The sequence below is a fragment of the Hydra vulgaris genome, chromosome 01 (genome assembly GCF_038396675.1).
Source record: "Hydra vulgaris chromosome 01, alternate assembly HydraT2T_AEP".
Lineage (NCBI taxonomy): Eukaryota > Metazoa > Cnidaria > Hydrozoa > Anthoathecata > Hydridae > Hydra > Hydra vulgaris.
The window spans coordinates 58,735,001-58,745,885 of NC_088920.1; positions in this window are offsets into that span (position 1 = coordinate 58,735,001).

Sequence of the window (10,885 nt, forward strand, 5' to 3'; positions counted from 1 at the left end):
TCCTCTCTAGAAGTGGTGGAACGCGGTATTCCACCTTTGTTATCTGCTGCCAACTTCCCCGTAGATATTTGGAATATAGTCTTGACACGGTCCATTTTTTCACGCGATATATATCACAAATACTTTTTTGTGACATTCCACTTACGTAATCGCCAACAATTTTCTTTCTTAGTTCCAATCCAAGACTGTCGGGAGCCATTTTTGGACTTGAAGTCATAAAAATAATAAAAATAAATAATCACGCTTCTCAAGGCTTACCGTGTTACATTTGCCTTGTGATAATACAATAATGCTCTGTGGAACACAACGTCTTGGTAGGATGTGGGCTGTATTGATGTAATGAAACACTTGTTGTATTTCACTTCTTGTATTGATGTTCTTCGATAGAACACTTTGATAAAACTCACTTCGATAAAATATCTTGATAATGCTGACTGATTGACTTCCATATACTGACTGAATTACATGTCGATTTACATGTCTCTTATATAGTAAAATGAACCTGTGTGAACCTGTTCTGGAAGATTCTAGATGCTTCTTTTCGATGCTACTGCAAACTTCTGAATGCGTCTGGATGCTTCTGAATGTTTCTGGATATTTCTGGATGCTACTGGATTCTTCCAGATGCTTCTTCTGGAAACTTCTGGAAGCTTCTGAATGCTTCTGGAAACTTCTGAATACTTCCTTTGTTTATTAACAGACTTCCGTGACGTTGACACGAACCAGACTTAAGAAAATGAAACAAACCAAAAAAGTTGCACTTGTTTTGTCCGCTGCAAAATGGCACTTGTTAACGAAACTCTGCCTGTGTGCTGTCACCTGGCAGCTGATTGCTCATGTCATGGCATGCTATGACTCCAGACTCCTGAACTGTTTACTGTGGTAGTATAGTTCGTTTCGTTTTTAAGACATGTAAAAATAGGAACACTTTTTAGCATTGTTTGATGTTGGTTGCAAATGTTTTGTCCAATACTGTATATATATATTATATATATATATATATATATATATATATATATATATATATATATATATATATATATATATATATATATATATATATACGCCAAAAGTAGAAAATATTGTTATAAAGAAACGACACTCAAATAATGAAATAATTTTATCTAACAACGAAGCAACCATGCCAACTATATCACTACCGTGGATCCCAATATTATCACCAAAACTTCGAAAAATCTTTAGGAAAGCAGGTTACAGGGAAGTCTTAAATCTAGTGCAAATCTTAAATCTTTGCTAACTTCACGCAACAAAACAAAACTACCATCAAATAGCCATCCCGGAGTATACCTAATAGAATGCGAGTGTGAACAAAAATACATCGGCGAAGCAAAAATGAAAATAGCAACATGAACAAAACAACACCAAAAAAATGTTTTTGAAGAAAAATAAGAACAATCTGCAATTGGGCATCATAAATTTAAATGTTCATGTAGTATAAAATGGGATCAAGTAAAGACGTTAAAAGTAGAATCCAAAAAATTTGCAAGAAAAGTTCGAGAGGCAATCGAAATTCAGTTCAGCAAATGCGGACCTAAAAATGGAGGTATAAATTTAGATCATGGTCAATATGTAAAGACGCAATTCTGAGCAGCCGTGGCGCAGTGGTTAGAGTTCTGGCTCAGAACCCAGAGGTCCGAGGTTCGACGCCGACTCTAGCCAAAAGCGACATTGGTAAAGAAGGAAGCGTGAACATCTAGTTAAATGCTCTCCCGCGGTGCTTCGTGATAAGGCCGCAAGGACTTCTAGGAGCACCTAGATAACCTAAAAAAAAAAATTTCTAGACGCCATATTTTTTATACCTACGTAATGTTAAAGAAGCCCAATTAAAGCGAAAATTAAAAGAAGCCATTAAAAAGAGACGATACCGTTTGATTGAAATTTAATTAATTAGTAATTTGTAATTAAAGCTGAAGATGCTAGTATCAATAATCTAGCGAAAATTTCTTAAAAAAATAAAAAAAATTAATATTGAAAGAATTCGTATTTATTGATTTTCATATATTAAACATATGTATATATATATATATATATATATATATATATATATATATATATATATATATATATATATATATATATATATATATATTATATATATATATATATATATATATATATATATATATATATATATATATATATATATATATATATATATATATATATATATATATATATATATATATATATATCTATATATATATATATATATATATATATATATATATATACATATGTATATATATGTATATATAAATATATAGATATAGATGTAGATATATACAGTGGTGGCGTTAGGGTAGGGCCTGGTTGGGCGATGGCTTAGGGCGCCGAATATAAAGGGGCGAAATTTAGCGCAAAATCATTATATTGGTCGAGATTGGATCTCATTTTAGTTATTTAAAAGTACTATTATTTTACTTAAAAACTTATTATTGTCTACGAACGAAAAGTACTTATTTATACTTGTTAAAAATAAACCATATAAAAAAAAAACGTCAAGAAAACTCGACCAAGACGTAAATAAGTTTTACGAGTTAAACTAAAAAACATTAAATTAGTAATTAACTAATCGGTGTTGAGTTTTTAACACTAATAGGGGTCATTAACCAATAAGTGTTGAGCTGCAATTACGCTATTAAAAAATTCTCTTGCTCAAATAGTGTTAAAACGAAGTTTTATTATGGTAATTTATGTTTAAATATATTTGGATTTACAGAGATATACTTGATTTATTGCAAAATGTCTGAATACGTGGATCTTATCAAAGAAAACCATTTGGGTCAGAATATAGAAAGCGGAAGGCAGAAAAAGAAAAAAAATTTCAAAAAACAAAAAAGTATATCACAACGAAAAATCGAGACCTGAATGTGACATCTACATCTGGAATAGCAACGAATGCATCAGTAATCAGATAGTTATTGAAGATATTGTAGACGAAGTTTCTCGAAGTGATTAGATAAGTTGTGTTTAAACTACAATATCTACTTGCAATGGCGATGTGCAACAAACTCCGTTGGCGATGTGGATACAAATTCCAGATGACTTAAGCACTGTTTTCATGAATATATCGGATCCAGCCATATGGTCACTCATTCGAAATAGCAAAGTTATTGATCATATAATATCTAACTGCCAAGTACAAACTCACATTGATAGTTATACAAAGAATGATACAGACCCGCATTTCTCTAATTGTCATTTCACAAAAAAACTTGCAAACAAAGAAATAATTCAGCGTCGTTGGTTAATATATTCCGTCCCTAAGGATCGAGTTTATTGTTTTTGTTGCCGGCTATTTGATAGTAAATAAACCTCGCGTTTAGTATCTGAAGGATATAAAAACTGGAAATACTTGTCAGAAATGTTAAAAATTCATGAGAATAACACTTCTCATAAGAAGTTTTACCTCTCATGGATCGACAGTGAACTACAATTAAAAACAGGGAAAACAATAGATTGCCAAGAGCAACATTTGATTAGAAAAGAAACAACAAGATGGAATAATGTTTTGTTTAGATTGATGCATATTAAATTTTTTTTTTTCTTTTTTCTTTTTTTTTTATTATTATTTTTTTTTTATGTATATATTCGTCATTATTAATATAAGTTTGTACAACACTTTCCCGTGAAATATATGACTGGAGCAGTAGAAGACAATAGTCTTATCATCTTGCCCCATTTTTGTCGTTGACAAAATATAACAAAAATATAAACCAAATACAAATATAATAAAATATTTATAATACACATAACTTTTTTTTTTTTTTTTTTTTTTTTTACAATGAACATCATCAAATAACCAAGTAAGTAATATAATAGAATTTCAAGAAAACGTGAAGATTTAAAATGAAAAAGGAAAAATAAGAAAAATTTTAAAAGTAAGAGATTGTTTCATTAATGTTGAGGTCTTGTAGCTGTTGTTTTACAACGCATTTAAAATGTTAGAATGAGTTTATCGTTTTTATTTTGTTTGTTAGAAATGAGTTCCACAATTGGGGTCCTCTGCTGGATATTGAGAATTTAGATTGTCTTAAAGAGGTTTTCGGAATATAGTAGTTCTTGATAGAGTATTTTGTTTGATATTTGTGATTGATAAGGCGAAAAAAGTTATGGAAGACTTCAGGGACCAGATCATTTTTGAGTTTAAACATGAACTGAAGAATGCAATAGATATTTTGTTCATAGATATTAAGAACTCTCAGTTCCTTTATTAAATGTTTAGAATTGGCATTTCTATTTGCGTTTGTTAATATACGGCATGCTTGTTTCTGTTTTTTATATATTAAATCTTGTTTTGATTGGTAGCTATGTATATATGCAAAATAAAAACTTTTAAGGCATGCATTATTTAAAATATATCTGGTTTTATGCATAATTCCAATGTTTTTAGATATTTTGTTTTTTAATATATTAATGTGGTCTTTCCAGCTAATATGTTCATCTAAGAATACCCCGAGAAATTTAACTGAGAACGCTCGATTTAGTCTAACTTTGTCTAATAGAATATCTGGAAGTTTTAATGGTAATTTGTCTGAATTTTATATTTTTGTGAAAAAGATATAATTACTTTTCTCAATGTTGACAGAAAGTTTGTTTGCTTTAAACCAATCGCTCAACTCTTCAAGCTCCTGATTTACTGTATTAAAAAGTGTAGTAATGTTAGAGTGAGTATAGAAAGCTTGAGTGTCATCTGCGAAAAGAATGAATTTCAATATACTGGAAGATAAAAATATGTCATTTATATAGATTAGGAAAAGCAGAGGTCCTAGAATAGACCCCTGGGGAACACCACATGTATCGATTTCAAGGGGAGTGTATGTTTTATTGTAAAATAAGGCTTGTTTACGGTTTTTTAGATCGCAACTGAACCATTTAAAATTTTTATTTTTTATACCATAATTATAAAGTTTGTATAGATGGTCCACTGTATCGAAAGCCTTTGAAAGGTCGATAAATACTCCAAGGGTGTGTTTGTTTTTGTCGAAGCCACTTAAAATTTCGTTAACTATTTTTATTACAGCATGTTCAGTTGAGTGGCCTTTTTTAAATCCGTATTGGTTATTGTAGAGGATGTTATGACTTTGAAGGTATGTAAAGAGTCTATTATGCGCTCCAGTATTTTTGAGAAGCATGGGAGTATGGAGATGGGTCTGTAGTTAGATAAAGTCGAGTCATCTCCGCTTTTAAATACTGGAACCACGCATGCTAATTTTAGGCGGTCAGGAAAAACTCCATTTTTTAATGAGAGATTAAAGATATACATTAGGGGATACTCAATAACGTCATAAACGTTTTTAACAACTTTAGAGTCTATGTCATCAAGACCAGAACTTTTTCTGGACTGTATGGTTTCAAAAGCATTCCAAAGCTCATCAGGAGATAAGTCATACTCATCCATTGTAAAGTCTATTTTTTTTAAGTGTGATTTAAATCAACTTGTTTCTCCGCGCAGCGGCCTTGTTCGTCAAGGTTCGTGTTTCGGAGTTATAGAGTTGGGAGAGGGTTATAAACCACTATCAAGTAGCCTCCTCATCTGTAATGGCCTTCTCGGCCTTGAGGAGGTGAATAACAGAAAGAAAAAAAAAAAATAGTTTTTTACTTTGAGTTATTTGCTAACGTCTTTCCAATGTTTATAAAATAATTGTTAAAGCTTTCAGCAATTTCTTTTTTATCACTGATAAATATGTTTTTATCATCAGTATTTAAGCGTTTAGGCAGTGTATTACCAGAGTCAATCTTTTTTTTTCCTATTATTTCTTATATAACATCCCATGTTTTTTTGTTATTTCCGATATTGTTTTGCAATAAATTAGAATAATAATTTTTTTTTGCTTGTTTTTTTATATTTTCAAAGAGGTTTTTATAATTTTTGTATTTGTTTTCATTTTTGTAAGTTTTTTTTTTAAGTATTTTTCATAGAGTCTTTGTTTTTTTTGGAAGATTTAATAAGACCTTTGGAAATCCATGGACTTTGTATGCTTTTAAGTTTAATTAGTTTTTCTTGCTTTGGAAACGCTTTTTCATACGCATCACTGAACTCTAAGTTAAAATATTCATAAGCGTTATTTGAGTCTTTGTAGTTGATGAGCTGATCCCAATCTACCAGTGATAGATAGTTACGAAAGGTTTCAATGTATTTTTATCTATCTTTCTTTTTGTAACGCTTATTAATTTGTTTGATTCCTTGATTGATTTTTCATTGTATATTGAATTTGATGTGAAAAATATTGGGAAATGATCACTTATATCAGTTCTTATGATTCCGCTTTGAGTGAGATATTTCGAGAAGTTATTAGTAAAAATAATGTCTATGAGAGTTTCAGTTTGACGAGTTATGCGAGTTGGTTTATTAATTAATGGTAAAACATTGTGCTGATAGAGGAGATTTAGAAAGCGTTCGACTTTAATATCATTTTTTAGGTTTAAAAGGTTTATATTAAAATCCCCCATTAAGTATATTTGTTTATTTCTAACGCTTACTAAATACTGTTCTAAATAGTTTTCAAACGTTGTTATATTTCCGCTAGGTGGTCGATACATTGCTGTTAAATAAACACTTTTTTTGTTATGGATCAGTAGTTCTATAGTTAACGACTCACATTCCGCATTACAATTACTAAGATTTTCTGATTTTTGAAAATAAATTGATTTATGAATTAAAAAACATATTCCGCCTCCTCTGCCTCAAACTCGGGTTTGATGAATTGATTTGTATTGGTAATCGACGATTCGAGTTAACGGAATCTTCAATTTGACACCAAGTTTCTAAAAGACATATAACCTTGAACTCATAGTTTATGTTTCGTAACATAGCTTTAAGATTTTCAAAGTTTTTTTTAAGACTAATGTTTAGGGTTAATGTCGAAAATAATGGTTGCGTTGAGTTAAAATAACAAGATACTTCCTCAACATTAAAGTAACAAGAGTCAATTTCAATTTCATTAAAACTTTATTTAGCTGAAAACAATATTTTGAAAACAACACTATTTTGAAAACAACACTTTATTTAGCTGAAAACAATATGGCGTTTAGAGGTACATCCAACAAACTATATACGCCTAATAATGGAAAGTTCTTGGGCTTAGTACAACTTTTAGCCAAATTTGATCCAGTTATGGATCAAATTTGGCTAAAAGTTGAGCTAAGCCCCACTACTGCGGAAAAGATATACAAAATGAATTAATAGAGCTGATAGGTACAAAAGTGAAGTCAGAAATTATATCGCGCGCAAAGAAATCGAAATATTATTCCATTATAGCTGACTGTAATCAGAACATTACTCATTTAGAGCAACTTTCACTGACAATACGATTTGTTGATTTATCATCGAATGACGATAAAATATCAGTGAAAGAACATCTCATAGAATTTTTGTCTATCAATGAGTCGACTGGTGAAAGACTCACTAAAGTTATTATAGATTTTTTAAATAAATACGGACTGGAATTGAACAATTGTAGGGGTTAGGGTTATGACAACTGGGCGAACATGAAAGGAAAAAATATTGGGGTTCAAAGGAGAATTTTGGAAAAAAATCCCTTAGCTGTTTATGTACCGTGTGTCTATAATAGCTACAATCTCGTACTATGTGATGGCACTAAGTCTTCTGTGAAATCAGTCACTTTATTTGGGGTACTTCAGACATTGTTTACATTGTTTTCAGCTTCTGTGACGTTGGGAAACAAGAATAAGCAGTATTAAAGCAGTCCGTTATTAAATTAGTGCTTTAATTACATGATGCTTAAATTACTTTAGCTATTGCAAATCAAAAAACTGATGTTCAAGTCTCTCATGAGGCTTCTACTCTAGTTAAACAGTTAAAAGATTTCAGCTTCATAGTTTTGTTGGTTGTTTGGTATGACATACTTTTTCAAGTTAATGTTGTTTGTAAATCTTTACAATCATCAGACATGGATTTTGGTAAATGCACAGAAATGTTGAAAAAATGCTGCACTTTTTAGGAGGAATATAGAAATACAGGATTCAAATCCGCCATTTTAACGGCAAAGGAATTGGCCGGAGAACTAGAAATCGAGCCTGTGTTTAAAGCCACATAAAGAGTTTGATGTGTTAAGCGTCAAGCCGGAGAAACTGTCTGCAATGTGCCTATAACTTCCACAGAAAAAAAATTTGAAGTTGAATTTTTTAACTGACTTTTGGACTCTAACATTAACTTCAGTCAATGAAAGATTTGATCAGTTCAGTAAGTATTCAGAACTATGGTCTTTTTTGTACAATATAAAACAGATTTCGGAAAAACCTGACCTTGTCAAACTTTGTTGTAATCTCCAATTGAAATTAACTGTGGACTATATATATATATATATATATATTTATATATATATATATATATATATATATATATATATATATATATATATATATATATATATGTATATATATATATATATATATATATATATATATATATATATATATATATATATATATATATATATATATATGGACGCCCTGAGGGGGGCCACTGAGTACATTTTACCAAGGCACACGGTCACGGGGCACATGAAGTTCTAAATAAAAAAATTTGTTATTATGAATAACGAGTAAACTGGATCAGTGCTGACAAACCCTTAAGTCTAAAGGAGCCATTGTTTTCTTCAAATCAAGTAGTTCAGATATAGCTTAAAAACTTTTTTTTTCTTTTTCTTCATGATTGTAGATTTCACTCCAAAACGGTTACAACGATTCTTTTTTTAGAAGGTTTATGGTACCAACAGTGTTAATAAACACTGCTGTTCATTAACACTGAGTCGAAGAAAGCCATCATTTCCTTCAAATCACTCAACGGTCTCTGAAGAAAGGGAATAACGAAAACTAGGAGACAAGATTAAAAATCACCATGTTCAACACAAAAATTACTGCATCATCTGGAAATCAGCTTAGGAAGCATTAATTATGCGGACCAGGATAAATTTAAAATTTGAAAAGTCAATATGAACTAAGGCATCTAATTTGTATGAAATTCTATGCTGCGTCCGTCTTCTTCATTTAGCTTCGAGAAATATCGGTTTCCAATATGCGTTTACAGTCTATATTCATAAAAAATTTTACGGTAGCTTGGACTATAAATCTTGGTATAACATATTTTAGGTTTATATTTGTGTAGATTCAAAAATACTGGCCGAGGTTGATAATGGCAATTTTTTAGCCAGTTTTGATACCTTTTAGGGAAGCACTACAAGACACTCCAGTTCCACCTGAAAGCGGTTTCTCAGCACCAAAAACAAGGTACAAGGATGCAAGCCCATTGTTTTAGTTAGAGAACTCAAAGTTTTAATTTTGGGTTTTAAATTAATTCACTGGAACTATCAAAAAAAGTCCACACCGTCATTTATTTTTACATTATTGTTGATGAATTCAACAATAATGGGGAAAAAAATGGCACATTCCGGACGTGTCTCATACAGAACAAATCACCTTTGTTCTTTGATTCATCAGCCTTAGCTCTGAAAACTAATGAATAGTTAAGGAGCGTTTTTGAAAAGGTAAAAAATCTGGAAAAAAAGAAGAGTGCTGACATTGCAAAGCTGATAGTGGACGTTTCGGATCAAAGCTAAATTGAGTTAAAAAACTGTTGAAGCCAGGGCTGTGATAACGGGGCTAACCTGTCCAGTGTATATAAAGGAGAGTAGGTTTTTATTCTTGAGAAAAATCCTCAAGCTTCATACATGCCTCGCCATGCGCATAGCCTCAATCATAGCAGTGTTTATTCTTTGAAACCCTTTACTGTTGTCGAGAACTATATTTGCAACAAGATAAAAATTTTTCAGTAGTAGCCCTATGCAACGTCATAGCGTTCCAATTTTTTTGTTAAATCTTCATGTATAGCTTTGATTGTTTGCTCTGAAAAAAGTTCAAGAGGTTTCTGATTTCTCTTAAGAAAACCTACAAGGTGGTATTTGATAATATGGAACTTCTATCCAGGTGATAATGTTTTGTCAAACACATCTTTACAATAGTATTCTAAATATTCAGCAGATTCAATAAACTGCAAGATATTTTTAATGTATATAGATTTTAGAAGCATGCCAAAACAACTTTTTGCAACTGAAACATTTTTTGTATATAGTTAGAATATACATATATATATATATATATATATATATATACACACACACACACACACACACACACACACACACACACACACACACACACACACACACACACACACACACACACACACACACACACACACACACACAGTACAGTAAACTGTATATGATATGCCAAGAAGTACGTTTATGAGCTTTAGGTCAGAAGCGACAAAAAATTTGAGCTGATTTAGCTTTACTAATTTAATATCCATTCCAAGATTATCGTTATTTTCCTTGACATTACTTGCCAAAGGAAAGAGGCTTTTATAGGATCTAATACACGTAGAGAGCATGTTTCTTGAGCAAGTCTGGTGAGATCTTCAATGTATCAACATCTTTTAACACTGAGTTTTCAAGTTTATCTTCCTTTCCATTAAAGAAAGCAATTCTTTTGTATCTGTAAAACTATTATAGAGCATGAGAACGCTTCATAACCGTAGCAATTGAATTCTTTTCAACACATAGTTTTGAAATACCATATTGTAAACAGCGTGAGTTGTATTGACTATTATAAATTTTTTGAAAATAAATAAACTAATATACCGTCGTTTAATATATATTATAAAATATTTAAACACCTAGACAACCGAGATGCTTTTATAAATATCTAAGAATATCACGAACAATTTTTTCAGGCATATCATGATTTTTTTTATATCAAACATTGTATCAATAAACTTTACTTGTTTTGAGCTTAGTTTGGGTTCTACAGGTAGCAGTGATCCTCCTAAAATTAGAAAAGA